The following is a 15,792-nucleotide window of genomic DNA, read 5'->3' on the forward strand; positions in this document are numbered from 1 at the left end:
AAGGGGAAAACAAACCTACCCAGGTAAGGGGAAAACAAACCTACCCAGGTAAGGGAAACAAACCTATCCAGGTAAGGGGGAAAACAAACCTACCCAGGTAGGGGAAAACAAACATACCCAGGTAAGGGGAAAACAAACCTACCCAGGTAGGGGAAAACAAACCTACCCAGGTAAGGGAAACAAACCTACCCAGGTAAGGGGAAAACAAACCTACCCAGGTAAGGGAAAACAAACCTACCCCGGTTAGGGGAAAACAAACCTACCCAGGTAAGGGGAAAACAAACCTACCCAGGTAAGGGAAACAAACCTACCCAGGTAAGGGGAAAACAAACCTACCCAGGTAAGGGGAAAACCAACCTACCCAGGTAAGGGGAAAACAAACCTACCCAGGTAAGGGAAAACAAACCTACCCAGGTAGGGGAAAACAAACCTACCCAGGTAAGGGGAAAACAAACCTACCCAGGTAGGGGAAAACAAACCTACCCCGGTTAGGGGAAAACAAACCTACCCAGGGAAGGGAAACAAACCTACCCAGGTAAGGGGAAAACAAACCTACCCAGGTAAGGGGAAATCCAACCTACCCAGGTAAGGGGAAAACAAACCTACCCAGGTAAGGGAAAACAAACCTACCCAGGTAGGGGAAAACAGACCTACCCAGGTAAGGGGAAAACAAACCTACCCAGGTAAGAGAAAACAAACCTACCCAGGTAAGGGGAAAACAAACCTACACAGGAAGGGGAAAACAAACCTACCCAGGTAAGCGGAAACAAACCTACCCAGGTAAGGGAAACAAACCTACCCAGGTAAGGGGAAACAAACCTACCCAGGTAAGGGAAACAAACCTACCCAGGTAAGGGGAAGACAAACCTACCCAGGTAAGGGAAAACAAACCTACCCAGGGAGGGGAAATCAAACCTACCCAGGTAAGGGGAAAACAAACCTCCCCAGGTAAGAGAAACAAACATACCCAGGTAAGGGGAAAACAAACCTACCCAGGAAAGGGGAAAACAAACCTTCCCAGGTAAGGGGAAACAAACCTACCCAGGTAAGGGGAAAAAAAACCTACCGAGGTAGGGAAACAAACCTACCCAGGTAAGGGGAAAACAAACCTACCCAGGAAAGGGGAAAACAAACCTACCCAGGTAAGGGAAACAAACCTACCCAGGTAAGGGGAAACAAACCTACCCAGGTAAGGGGAAAACCAACCTATCCAGGTAAGGGGAAACAAATCTACCCAGGTAAGGAAAGCAAACCTACCCAGGTAAGGGGAAACAAACCTACCCAGGTAAGGGGAAATCCAACCTACCCAGGTAAGGGGAAAACAAACCTACCCAGGTAAGGGAAAACAAACCTACCCAGGTAGGGGAAAACAGACCTACCCAGGTAAGGGGAAAACAAACCTACCCAGGTAAGAGAAAACAAACCTACCCAGGTAAGGGGAAAACAAACCTGCCCAGGAAGGGGAAAACAAACCTACCCAGGTAAGCGGAAACAAACCTACCCAGGTAAGGGATACAAACCTACCCAGGTAAGGGGAAACAAACCTACCCAGGTAAGGGAAACAAACCTACCCAGGTAAGGGGAAACAAACCTACCCAGGTAAGGGAAACAAACCTACCCAGGTAAGGGGAAGACAAACCTACCCAGGTAAGGGAAAACAAACCTACCCAGGTAGGGGAAATCAAACCTACCCAGGTAAGGGGAAAACAAACCTCCCCAGGTAAGGGAAACAAACTTACCCAGGTAAGGGGAAAACAAACCTACCCAGGAAAGGGGAAAACAAAACTACCCAGGTAAGGGGAAACAAACCTACCCAGGTAAGGGGAAAAAAAACCTACCGAGGTAGGGAAACAAACCTACCCAGGTAAGGGGAAAACAAACCTACCCAGGAAAGGGGAAAACAAACCGACCCAGGTAAGGGAAACAAACCTACCCAGGTAAGGGGAAACAAACCTACCCAGGTAAGGGGAAAACCAACCTATCCAGGTAAGGGGAAACAAATCTACCCAGGTAAGGAAAGCAAACCTACCCAGGTAAGGGGAAACAAACCTACCCAGGTAAGGGGAAAACAAACCTACCCAGGTAAGGGAAAACAAACCTACGCAGGTAAGGGGAAAACAAACCTACCCAGGTAGGGGAAAACAAACCTACTCAGGTAAGGGAAACAAACCTACCCAGGTAAGGGGAAAACAAACCTACCCAGGTAAGGGGAAAACAAACCTACCCAGGTAAGGGAAACAAACCTATCCAGGTAAGGGGGAAAACAAACCTACCCAGGTAGGGGAAAACAAACCTACCCAGGTAAGGGGAAAACAAACCTACCCAGGTAAGGGAAACAAACCTACCCAGGTAAGGGGAAAACAAACCTACCCAGGGAAGGGGAAAACAAACCTACCCAGGTAAGAGGAAAACCAACCTACCCAGGTAAGGGGAAAACAAACCTACCCAGGTAAGGGAAAACAAACCTACCCAGGTAGGGGAAAACAAACCTACCCAGGTAAGGGGAAAACAAACCTACCCAGGTACGGAAAACAAACCTACCCAGGTAGGGGAAAACAAACCTACCCAGGTGAGGGGAAACAAACCTACCCAGGTAAGGGGAACAAACCTACCCAGGTAAGGGGAAACAAACCTACCCAGGTATGGAAAACAAACCTACCCAGGTAGGGGAAACAAACCTACCCAGGTAATGGAAACAAACCTACCCAGGTAAAGGGAAAACAAACCTACCCAGATAAGGGGAAAACAAACCTACCCAGGTAGGGGAAAACAAACCTACCCCGGTTAGGGGAAAACAAACCTACCCAGGGAAGGGAAACAAACCTACCCAGGTAAGGGGAAAACAAACCTACCCAGGTAAGGGGAAAACCAACCTACCCAGGTAAGGGGAAAACAAACCTACCCAGGTAAGGGGAATATAAACCTACCCAGGTAGGGGAAAACAAACCTACCCAGGTAAGGGGAAACAAACCTACCCAGGTAAGGGGAAAACAAACCTACCCAGGTAAGGGGAAAACAAACCTACCCAGGTAAGGGAAACAAACCTACCCAGGTAAGGGGAAAACAAACCTACCCAGGTCAGGGAAAACAAACCTACCCAGGTAGGGGAAATCAAACCTACCCAGATAAGGGGAAAACAAACCTACCCAGGGAGGGGAAAACAAACCTACCCAGGTAAGGGGAAAACAAACCTACCCAGGTAAGGGAAACAAACCTACCCAGGTTAGGGGAAAACAAACCTACCCAGGTAAGGGAAACAAACCTACCCAGGTAAGGGGAAACAAACCTGCCCAGGTAAGGGGAAAACAAACCTACCCAGGTACGGGAAAACAAACCTACCCAGGTAAGGGGAAAACAAACCTCCCCAGGTAGGGGAAAACAAACCTACCCAGGTAAGGGGAAACAAACCTACCCAGGTAAGGGAAACAAACCTACCCAGGTAAGGGGAAACAAACCTACCCAGGTAACGGAAACAAACCTACCCAGGTAAGGGGAAAACAAACCTACCCAGGTAGGGGAAAACAAACCTACCCAGGTAAGGGGAAACAAACCTATCCAGGTAAAGGAAACAAACCTACCCAGGTAAGGGGAAACAAACCTACCCAGGTAAGGGGAAAACAAACCTACCCAGGTAGGGAAAACAAACCTACCCAGGAAAGGGGAAAACAAACCTACCCAGGTAGGGGGAAACAAACCTACCCAGGTAAGGGGAAAACAAACCTACCCAGGTAGGGAAAACAAACCTACCCAGGTAAGGGGAAATCCAACCTACCCAGGTAACGGAAAAACAAACCTACCCAGGTAAGGGAAAACAAACCTACCCAGGTAGGGGAAAACAGACCTACCCAGGTAAGAGAAAACAAACCTACCTAGGTAAGGGGAAAACAAACCTACCCAGGAAGGGGAAAACAAACCTACCCAGGTAAGCGGAAACAAACCTACCCAGGTAGGGGAAAACAGACCTACCCAGGTAAGGGGAAAACAAACCTACCCAGGTAAGAGAAAACAAACCTACCCAGGTAAGGGGAAAACAAACCTACACAGGAAGGGGAAAACAAACCTACCCAGGTAAGGGAAACAAACCTACCCAGGTAAGGGGAAACAAAGCTACCCAGGTAAGGGGAAAACCAACCTATCCAGGTAAGGGGAAACAAATCTACCCAGGTAAGGAAAGCAAACCTACCCAGGTAAGGGGAAACAAACCTACCCAGGTAAGGGGAAATCCAACCTACCCAGGTAAGGGGAAAACAAACCTACCCAGGTAAGGGAAAACAAACCTACCCAGGTAGGGGAAAACAGACCTACCCAGGTAAGGGGAAAACAAACCTACCCAGGTAAGAGAAAACAAACCTACCCAGGTAAGGGGAAAACAAACCTACCCAGGAAGGGGAAAACAAACCTACCCAGGTAAGGGAAACAAACCTACCCAGGTAAGGGGAAAACAAACCTACCCAGGAAAGGGGAAAACAAACCTACCCAGGTAAGGGAAACAAACCTACCCAGGTAAGGGGAAACAAACCTACCCAGGTAAGGGGAAAACCAACCTATCCAGGTAAGGGGAAACAAATCTACCCAGGTAAGGAAAGCAAACCTACCCAGGTAAGGGGAAACAAACCTACCCAGGTAAGGGGAAATCCAACCTACCCAGGTAAGGGGAAAACAAACCTACCCAGGTAAGGGAAAACAAACCTACCCAGGTAGGGGAAAACAGACCTACCCAGGTAAGGGGAAAACAAACCTACCCAGGTAAGAGAAAACAAACCTACCCAGGTAAGGGGAAAACAAACCTACCCAGGAAGGGGAAAACAAACCTACCCAGGTAAGCGGAAACAAACCTACCCAGGTAAGGGATACAAACCTACCCAGGTAAGGGGAAACAAACCTACCCAGGTAAGGGAAACAAACCTACCCAGGTAAGGGGAAACAAACCTACCCAGGTAAGGGAAACAAACCTACCCAGGTAAGGGGAAGACAAACCTACCCAGGTAAGGGAAAACAAACCTACCCAGGGAGGGGAAATCAAACCTACCCAGGTAAGGGGAAAACAAACCTCCCCAGGTAAGAGAAACAAACATACCCAGGTAAGGGGAAAACAAACCTACCCAGGAAAGGGGAAAACAAACCTTCCCAGGTAAGGGGAAACAAACCTACCCAGGTAAGGGGAAAAAAAACCTACCGAGGTAGGGAAACAAACCTACCCAGGTAAGGGGAAAACAAACCTACCCAGGAAAGGGGAAAACAAACCTACCCAGGTAAGGGAAACAAACCTACCCAGGTAAGGGGAAACAAACCTACCCAGGTAAGGGGAAAACCGACCTATCCAGGTAAGGGGAAACAAATCTACCCAGGTAAGGAAAGCAAACCTACCCAGGTAAGGGGAAACAAACCTACCCAGGTAAGGGGAAATCCAAACTACCCAGGTAAGGGGAAAACAAACCTACCCAGGTAAGGGAAAACAAACCTACCCAGGTAGGGGAAAACAGACCTACCCAGGTAAGGGGAAAACAAACCTACCCAGGTAAGAGAAAACAAACCTACCCAGGTAAGGGGAAAACAAACCTACCCAGGAAGGGGAAAACAAACCTACCCAGGTAAGCGGAAACAAACCTACCCAGGTAAGGGATACAAACCTACCCAGGTAAGGGGAAACAAACCTACCCAGGTAAGGGAAACAAACCTACCCAGGTAAGGGGAAACAAACCTACCCAGGTAAGGGAAACAAACCTACCCAGGTAAGGGGAAGACAAACCTACCCAGGTAAGGGAAAACAAACCTACCCAGGTAGGGGAAATCAAACCTATCCAGGTAAGGGGAAAACAAACCTCCCCAGGTAAGGGAAACAAACTTACCCAGGTAAGGGGAAAACAAACCTACCCAGGAAAGGGGAAAACAAAACTACCCAGGTAAGGGGAAACAAACCTACCCAGGTAAGGGGAAAAAAAACCTACCGAGGTAGGGAAACAAACCTACCCAGGTAAGGGGAAAACAAACCTACCCAGGAAAGGGGAAAACAAACCTACCCAGGTAAGGGAAACAAACCTACCCAGGTAAGGGGAAACAAACCTACCCAGGTAAGCAGAAAACCAACCTATCCAGGTAAGGGGAAACAAATCTACCCAGGTAAGGAAAGCAAACCTACCCAGGTAAGGGGAAACAAACCTACCCAGGTAAGGGGAAAACAAACCTACCCAGGTAAGGGAAAACAAACCTACGCAGGTAAGGGGAAAACAAACCTACCCAGGTAGGGGAAAACAAACCTACTCAGGTAAGGGAAACAAACCTACCCAGGTAAGGGGAAAACAAACCTACCCAGGTAAGGGGAAAACAAACCTACCCAGGTAAGGGAAACAAACCTATCCAGGTAAGGGGGAAAACAAACCTACCCAGGTAGGGGAAAACAAACCTACCCAGGTAAGGGGAAAACAAACCTACCCAGGTAAGGGAAACAAACCTACCCAGGTAAGGGGAAACAAACCTACCCAGGTAAGGGGAAAACAAACCTACCCAGGGAAGGGGAAAACAAACCTACCCAGGTAAGAGGAAAACCAACCTACCCAGGTAAGGGGAAAACAAACCTACCCAGGTAAGGGAAAACAAACCTACCCAGGTAGGGGAAAACAAACCTACCCAGGTAAGGGGAAAACAAACCTACCCAGGTACGGAAAACAAACCTACCCAGGTAGGGGAAAACAAACCTACCCAGGTGAGGGGAAACAAACCTACCCAGGTAAGGGGAACAAACCTACCCAGGTAAGGGGAAACAAACCTACCCAGGTATGGAAAACAAACCTACCCAGGTAGGGGAAACAAACCTACCCAGGTAATGGAAACAAACCTACCCAGGTAAAGGGAAAACAAACCTACCCAGATAAGGGGAAAACAAACCTACCCAGGTAGGGGAAAACAAACCTACCCCGGTTAGGGGAAAACAAACCTACCCAGGGAAGGGAAACAAACCTACCCAGGTAAGGGGAAAACAAACCTACCCAGGTAAGGGGAAAACCAACCTACCCAGGTAAGGGGAAAACAAACCTACCCAGGTAAGGGGAATATAAACCTACCCAGGTAGGGGAAAACAAACCTACCCAGGTAAGGGGAAACAAACCTACCCAGGTAAGGGGAAAACAAACCTACCCAGGTAAGGGGAAAACAAACCTACCCAGGTAAGGGAAACAAACCTACCCAGGTAAGGGGAAAACAAACCTACCCAGGTAAGGGAAAACAAACCTACCCAGGTAGGGGAAATCAAACCTACCCAGATAAGGGGAAAACAAACCTACCCAGGGAGGGGAAAACAAACCTACCCAGGTAAGGGGAAAACAAACCTACCCAGGTAAGGGAAACAAACCTACCCAGGTTAGGGGAAAACAAACCTACCCAGGTAAGGGAAACAAACCTAACCAGGTAAGGGGAAACAAACCTGCCCAGGTAAGGGGAAAACAAACCTACCCAGGTACGGGAAAACAAACCTACCCAGGTAAGGGGAAAACAAACCTACCCAGGTAAGGGGAAACAAACCTACCCAGGTAAGGGAAACAAACCTACCCAGGTAAGGGGAAACAAACCTACCCAGGTAACGGAAACAAACCTACCCAGGTAAGGGGAAAACAAACCTACCCAGGTAGGGGAAAACAAACCTACCCAGGTAAGGGGAAACAAACCTATCCAGGTAAGGGAAACAAACCTACCCAGGTAAGGGGAAACAAACCTACCCAGGTAAGGGGAAAACAAACCTACCCAGGTAGGGAAAACAAACCTACCCAGGAAAGGGGAAAACAAACCTACCCAGGTAGGGGGAAACAAACCTACCCAGGTAAGGGGAAAACAAACCTACCCAGGTAGGGAAAACAAACCTACCCAGGTAAGGGGAAATCCAACCTACCCAGGTAACGGAAAAACAAACCTACCCAGGTAAGGGAAAACAAACCTACCCAGGTAGGGGAAAACAGACCTACCCAGGTAAGAGAAAACAAACCTACCCAGGTAAGGGGAAAACAAACCTACCCAGGTAAGCGGAAACAAACCTACCCAGGTAGGGGAAAACAGACCTACCCAGGAAGGGGAAAACAAACCTACCCAGGTAAGCGGAAACAAACCTACCCAGGTAAGGGATACAAACCTACCCAGGTAAGGGGAAACAAACCTACCCAGGTAAGGGAAACAAACCTACCCAGGTAAGGGGAAACAAACCTACCCAGGTAAGGGAAACAAACCTACCCAGGTAAGGGGAAACAAACCTACCCAGGTAAGGGAAACAAACCTACCCAGGTCAGGGGAAGACAAACCTACCCAGGTAAGGGAAAACAAACCTACCCAGGTAGGGGAAATCAAACCTACCCAGGTAAGGGGAAAACAAACCTCCCCAGGTAAGGGAAACAAACTTACTCAGGTAAGGGGAAAACAAACCTACCCAGGAAAGGGGGAAACAAACCTACCCAGGTAAGGGGAAACAAACCTACCCAGGTAAGGGGAAAAAAAACCTACCGAGGTAGGGAAACAAACCTACCCAGTTAAGGGGAAAACAAACCTACCCAGGAAAGGGGAAAACAAACCTACCCAGGTAAGGGAAACAAACCTACCCAGGTAAGGGGAAACAAACCTACCCAGGTAAGGGGAAAACCAACCTATCCAGGTAAGGGGAAACAAATCTACCCAGGTAAGGAAAGCAAACCTACCCAGGTAAGGGGAAACAAACCTACCCAGGTAAGGGGAAAACAAACCTACCCAGGTAAGGGAAAACAAACCTACCCAGGTAAGGGGAAAACAAACCTACCCAGGTAGGGGAAAACAAACCTACTCAGGTTAGGGAAACAAACCTACCCAGGTAAGGGGAAACAAACCTACCCAGGTAAGGGGAAAACAAACCTACCAATGTAAGGGGAAAACAAACCTACCCAGGTAAGGGAAACAAACCTATCCAGGTAAGGGGGAAAACAAACCTACCCAGGTAGGGGAAAACAAACCTACCCAGGTAAGGGGAAAACACACCTACCCAGGTAGGGGAAAACAAACCTACCCAGGTAAGGGAAACAAACCTACCCAGGTAAGGGGAAACAAACCTACCCAGGTAAGGGGAAAACAAACCTACCCAGGTAAGGGAAAACAAACCTACCCAGGTAAGGGGAAAACAAACCTACCCAGGTAGGGGAAAACAAACCTACCCAGGTAAGGGGAAAACAAACCTACCCAGGTAAGGGAAACAAACCTACCCAGGTAAGGGGAAAACAAACCTACCCAGGTAAGAGGAAAACCAACCTACCCAGGTAAGGGGAAAACAAACCTACCCAGGTAAGGGAAAACAAACCTACCCAGGTAGGGGAAAACAAACCTACCCAGGTAAGGGGAAAACAAACCTACCCAGGTACGGAAAACAAACCTACCCAGGTAGGGGAAAACAAACCTACCCAGGTGAGGGGAAACAAACCTACCCAGGTAAGGGGAACAAACCTACCCAGGTAAGGGGAAACAAACCTACCCAGGTACGGAAAACAAACCTACCCAGGTAGGGGAAACAAACCTACCCAGGTAATGGAAACAAACCTACCCAGGTAAAGGGAAAACAAACCTACCCAGATAAGGGGAAAACAAACCTACCCAGGTAGGGGAAAACAAACCAACCCCGGTTAGGGGAAAACAAACCTACCCAGGGAAGGGAAACAAACCTACCCAGGTAAGGGGAAAACAAACCTACCCAGGTAAGGGGAAAACCAACCTACCCAGGTAAGGGGAAAACAAACCTACCCAGGTAAGGGGAATATAAACCTACCCAGGTAGGGGAAAACAAACCTACCCAGGTAAGGGGAAACAAACCTACCCAGGTAAGGGGAAAACAAACCTACCCAGGTAAGGGGAAAACAAAGCTACCCAGGTAAGGGAAAACAAACCTACCCAGGAAGGGGAAATCAAACCTACCCAGATAAGGGGAAAACAAACCTACCCAGGTAGGGGAAAACAAACCTACCCAGGTAAGGGGAAAACAAACCTACCCAGGTAAGGGAAACAAACCTACCCAGGTTAGGGGAAAACAAACCTACCCAGGTAAGGGAAACAAACCTACCCAGGTAAGGGGAAACAAACCTACCCAGGTCGGGGAAAATAAACCTACCCAGGTACGGGAAAACAAACCTACCCAGGTAAGGGAAAGCAAAACTCCCCAGGTACGGGAAAACAAACCTACCCAGGTAAGGGGAAACAAACCTACCCAGGTAAGGGAAACAAACCTACCCAGGTAAGGGGAAACAAACCTACCCAGGTAACGGAAACAAACCTACCCAGGTAAGGGGAAAACAAACCTACCCAGGTAGGGGAAAACAAACCTACCCAGGTAAGGGGAAACAAACCTATCCAGGTAAGGGAAACAAACCTACCCAGGTAAGTGGAAACAAACCTACCCAGGTAAGGGTAAAACAAACCTACCCAGGTAGGGAAAACAAACCTACCCAGGAAAGGGGAAAACAAACCTACCCAGGTAAGGGAAACAAACCTACCCAGGTAAGGGGAAAACAAACCTACCCAGGTAGGGAAAACAAACCTACGCAGGTAAGGGGAAACAAACCTACCCAGGTAGGGAAAACAAACCTACCCAGGTAAGGGGAAACAAACCTACCCAGGTAAGGGGAAAACAAACCTACCCAGGTCGGGAAAACAAACCTACCCAGGAAAGGGGAAAACAAACCTACCCAGGTAGGGGAAAACAAACCTACCCAGGAAAGGGGAAAACAAACCTACCCAGGTAAGGGGAAACAAACCTACCCAGGTAAGGGGAAAAAAAACCTACCGAGGTCGCGAAACAAACCTACCCAGTTAAGGGGAAAACAAACCTACCCAGGAAAGGGGAAAACAAACCTACCCAGGTAAGGGAAACAAACCTACCCAGGTAAGGGGAAACAAACCTACCCAGGTAAGGGGAAAACCAACCTATCCAGGTAAGGGAAAACAAATCTACCCAGGTAAGGAAAGCAAACCTACCCAGGTAAGGGGAAACAAACCTACCCAGGTAAGGGGAAAACAAACCTACCCAGGTAAGGGAAAACAAACCTACCCAGGTAAGGGGAAAACAAACCTACCCAGGTAGGGGAAAACAAACCTACTCAGGTTAGGGAAACAAACCTACCCAGGTAAGGGGAAACAAACCTACCCAGGTAAGGGGAAAACAAACCTACCAATGTAAGGGGAAAACAAACCTACCCAGGTAAGGGAAACAAACCTATCCAGGTAAGGGGGAAAACAAACCTACCCAGGTAGGGGAAAACAAACCTACCCAGGTAAGGGGAAAACACACCTACCCAGGTAGGGGAAAACAAACCTACCCAGGTAAGGGAAACAAACCTACCCAGGTAAGGGGAAACAAACCTACCCAGGTAAGGGGAAAACAAACCTACCCAGGTAAGGGAAAACAAACCTACCCAGGTAAGGGGAAAACAAACCTACCCAGGTAGGGGAAAACAAACCTACCCAGGTAAGGGGAAAACAAACCTACCCAGGTAAGGGAAACAAACCTACCCAGGTAAGGGGAAAACAAACCTACCCAGGTAAGAGGAAAACCAACCTACCCAGGTAAGGGGAAAACAAACCTACCCAGGTAAGGGAAAACAAACCTACCCAGGTAGGGGAAAACAAACCTACCCAGGTAAGGGGAAAACAAACCTACCCAGGTACGGAAAACAAACCTACCCAGGTAGGGGAAAACAAACCTACCCAGGTGAGGGGAAACAAACCTACCCAGGTAAGGGGAACAAACCTACCCAGGTAAGGGGAAACAAACCTACCCAGGTATGGAAAAAAAACCTACCCAGGTAGGGGAAACAAACCTACCCAGGTAATGGAAACAAACCTACCCAGGTAAAGGGAAAACAAACCTACCCAGATAAGGGGAAAACAAACCTACCCAGGTAGGGGAAAACAAACCAACCCCGATTAGGGGAAAACAAACCTACCCAGGGAAGGGAAACAAACCTACCCAGGTAAGGGGAAAACAAACCTACCCAGGTAAGGGGAAAACCAACCTACCCAGGTAAGGGGAAAACAAACCTACCCAGGTAAGGGGAATATAAACCTACCCAGGTAGGGGAAAACAAACCTACCCAGGTAAGGGGAAACAAACCTACCCAGGTAAAGGGAAAACAAACCTACCCAGGTAAGGGGAAAACAAAGCTACCCAGGTAAGGGAAACAAACCTACCCAGGTAAGGGGAAAACAAACCTACCCAGGTAAGGGAAAACAAACCTACCCAGGAAGGGGAAATCAAACCTACCCAGATAAGGGGAAAACAAACCTACCCAGGTAGGGGAAAACAAACCTACCCAGGTAAGGGGAAAACAAACCTACCCAGGTAAGGGAAACAAACCTACCCAGGTTAGGGGAAAACAAACCTACCCAGGTAAGGGAAACAAACCTACCCAGGTAAGGGGAAACAAACCTACCCAGGTCGGGGAAAATAAACCTACCCAGGTACGGGAAAACAAACCTACCCAGGTAAGGGAAAACAAAACTCCCCAGGTACGGGAAAACAAACCTACCCAGGTAAGGGGAAACAAACCTACCCAGGTAAGGGAAACAAACCTACCCAGGTAAGGGGAAACAAACCTACCCAGGTAACGGAAACAAACCTACCCAGGTAAGGGGAAAACAAACCTACCCAGGTAGGGGAAAACAAACCTACCCAGGTAAGGGGAAACAAACCTATCCAGGTAAGGGAAACAAACCTACCCAGGTAAGTGGAAACAAACCTACCCAGGTAAGGGTAAAACAAACCTACCCAGGTAGGGAAAACAAACCTACCCAGGAAAGGGGAAAACAAACCTACCCAGGTAAGGGAAACAAACCTACCCAGGTAAGGGGAAAACAAACCTACCCAGGTAGGGAAAACAAACCTACGCAGGTAAGGGGAAACAAACCTACCCAGGTAAGGGGAAAACAAACCTACCCAGGTAAGGGGAAACAAACCTACCCAGGTAAGGGGAAAACAAACCTACCCAGGTAGGGAAAACAAACCTACCCAGGAAAGGGGAAAACAAACCTACCCAGGTAGGGGGAAACAAACCTACCCAGGTAAGGGGAAAACAAACCTACCCAGGTAGGGAAAACAAACCTACCCAGGTAAGGGGAAAACAAACCTACCCAGTGAAGGGAAACAAACCTACCCAGGTAAGGGAAACAAACCTACCCAGATAAGCGGAAACAAACCTACCCAGGTAAGGGGAAAACAAACCTATCCAGGTAAGGGGAAAAACATCTACCCAGGTAAGGAAAACAAACCTAACCAGGTAAGGGGAAAACAAACCTACCCAGGTAAGGGAAACAAAACTACCCAGGTAAGGGGAAACAAACCTACCCAGGTAAGGGGAAAACAAACCTACCCAGGTAAGGGAAAACAAACCTACCCAGGTAAGGGGAAAGCAAACCTACCCAGGTAGGGGAAAACAAACTTACCCAGGTAAGGGGAAAACTAACCTACCCAGGTAAGGGGAATACAGACTTACCCAGGTAGGGGAAAACAAACCTACCCAGGTAAGGGGAAAACAAACCTACCCAGGTAAGGGGAAAACAAACCTACCCAGGTAAGGGAAACAAACCTACCCAGGTAAGGGGAAAACAAACCTACCCAGGTAGGGGAAAACAAACCTACCCAGGTAAGGGGAATACAAACCTACCCAGGTAGGGGAAAACAAACCTACCCAGCTAAGGGAAAACAAACCTACCCAGGTAGGGGAAAACAAACCTACCCAGATAAGGGGAAAACAAACCTACCCAGGTAGGGGAAAACAAACCTACCCAGGTAAGGGGAAAACAAACCTACCCAGGTAAGGGGAAAACAAACCTACCCAGCTAAGGGAAAACAAACCTACCCAGGTTAGGGGACAATAAACCTACCCAGGTAAGGGAAACAAACCTACCCAGGTAAGGGGAAACAAACCTACCCAGGTAGGGGAAAAGAAACCTACCCAGTTAGGGGAAAACAAACCTACCCAGGTAAGGGGAAAACAAACCTACCCAGGTAAGGGGAAAACAAACCTACCCAGGTAGGGGAAAACAAAACTACCCAGGTAAGGGGAAACAAACCTACCCAGGTAAGGGGAAAACAAACCTACCCAGGTAAGGGGAAACAAACCAACCCAGGTAAGGGAAACAAACCTACCCAGGTAAGGGAAACAAACCTACCCAGGTATGGAAAGCAAACCTACCCAGGTAAGGGGAAAACAAACCTACCCAGGTAGGGGAAAACAAACCTACACAGGTAAGGGGAAACTAACCTACCCAGGTAGGGGAAACAAACCTACCCAGGTAAGGGGAAAACAAACCTACCCAGGTAAGGGGAAACAAACCTACCCAGGTAAGGGGAAACAAACCGACCCAGGTAAGGGAAACAAACCTACCCAGGTAAGGGGAAACAAACCTCCCCAGGTAAGGGAAACAAACCTACCCAGGTAGGGGAAACAAACCTACCCAGGTAAGGGGAAACAAACCTACCCAGGTAGGGGAAAACAAACCTACCCAGGTAAGGGATACAAACCTACCCAGGTAAGAGGAAAACAAACCTACCCAGGTAGGGGGAAACAAACCTACCCAGGTAAGGGGAAAACAAACCTACCCAGGTAAGGGGAAAACAAACCTTCCCAGGTAAGGGGAAAACAAACCTACCCAGGAAGGGGAAAACAAACCTACCCTGGTAAGGGAAACAAACCTTCCAAGATATGGGAAAGCAAACCTACCCAGGTAAGGGGAAAACAAGACCTACCCAGGTAAGGGAAACAAACCTACCCAGGTAAGGGAAAACAAACCTACCCAGGTAAGGGGAAGACAAACCTACCCAGGTAAGGGAAAACAAACCTACCCAGGTAAGGGAAAATAAACCTACCCAGGTAGGGGATAACAAACCTACCCAGGTAAGGGGAAAACAAACCTACCCAGGTAAGGGAAACAAACTTACCCAGGTAAGGGGAAAACAAACCAACCCAGGTAAGGGGAAAACAAACCTACCCAGGTAGGGAAAACAAACCTACCCAGGAAAGGGGAAAACAAACCTACCCAGGTAAGGGGAAAACAAACCTACCCAGGTAAGGTAAACAAACCTACCCAGGTAAGGGAAACAAACCTACCCAGGTAAGGGGAAAACAAACCTAATCAGGTAAGGGGAAAACAAACCTACCCAGGTAAGGGAAATAACCTACCCAGGTAAGGGGAAACAAACCTACCCAGCTAAGGGGAAAACAAACCTACCCAGGTAAGGGAAAACAAACCTACCCAGGTAAGGGGAAAACAAACCTACCCAGGTTAGGGGAAAATAAACCTAACTAGGTAAGGGGAAAACAAACCTACCCAGGTAAGGGGAAACAAACCTACCCAGGTAACGGGAAAACAAACCTAACCAGGTAAGGGGAAAACAAACCTACCCAGGTAAGGGAAATAACCTACCCAGGTAAGGGGAAACAAACCTACCCAGCTAAGGGGAAAACAAACCTACCCAGGTAAGGGAAAACAAACCTACCCAGGTTAGGGGAAAACAAACCTACCCAGGTAAGGGGAAAACAAACGTACCCAGGTAAGGGGAAAACAAACCTACCCAGGTAAGGGAAAACAAACCTACCCAGGGAAGGGGAAAACAAACCTACCCAGGTAGGGAAAAACAAACTTACCCAGGTAAGGGATAAACAAACCTACCTAGGTAAGGGAAACAAACCTACCCAGGTAAGGGGAAAACAAACCTACCCAGGTAAGGGGAAAACCAACCTACCCAGGTAAGGGGAAAACCAACCTACCCAGGTAAGGGAAAACAAACCTACCCAGGTAAGA

This window comes from Chiloscyllium plagiosum, unplaced genomic scaffold (assembly GCF_037043375.1).
Source record: "Chiloscyllium plagiosum isolate Xiang-an unplaced genomic scaffold, Cpla_swu_hap1 HiC_scaffold_12, whole genome shotgun sequence".
NCBI lineage: Eukaryota > Metazoa > Chordata > Chondrichthyes > Orectolobiformes > Hemiscylliidae > Chiloscyllium > Chiloscyllium plagiosum.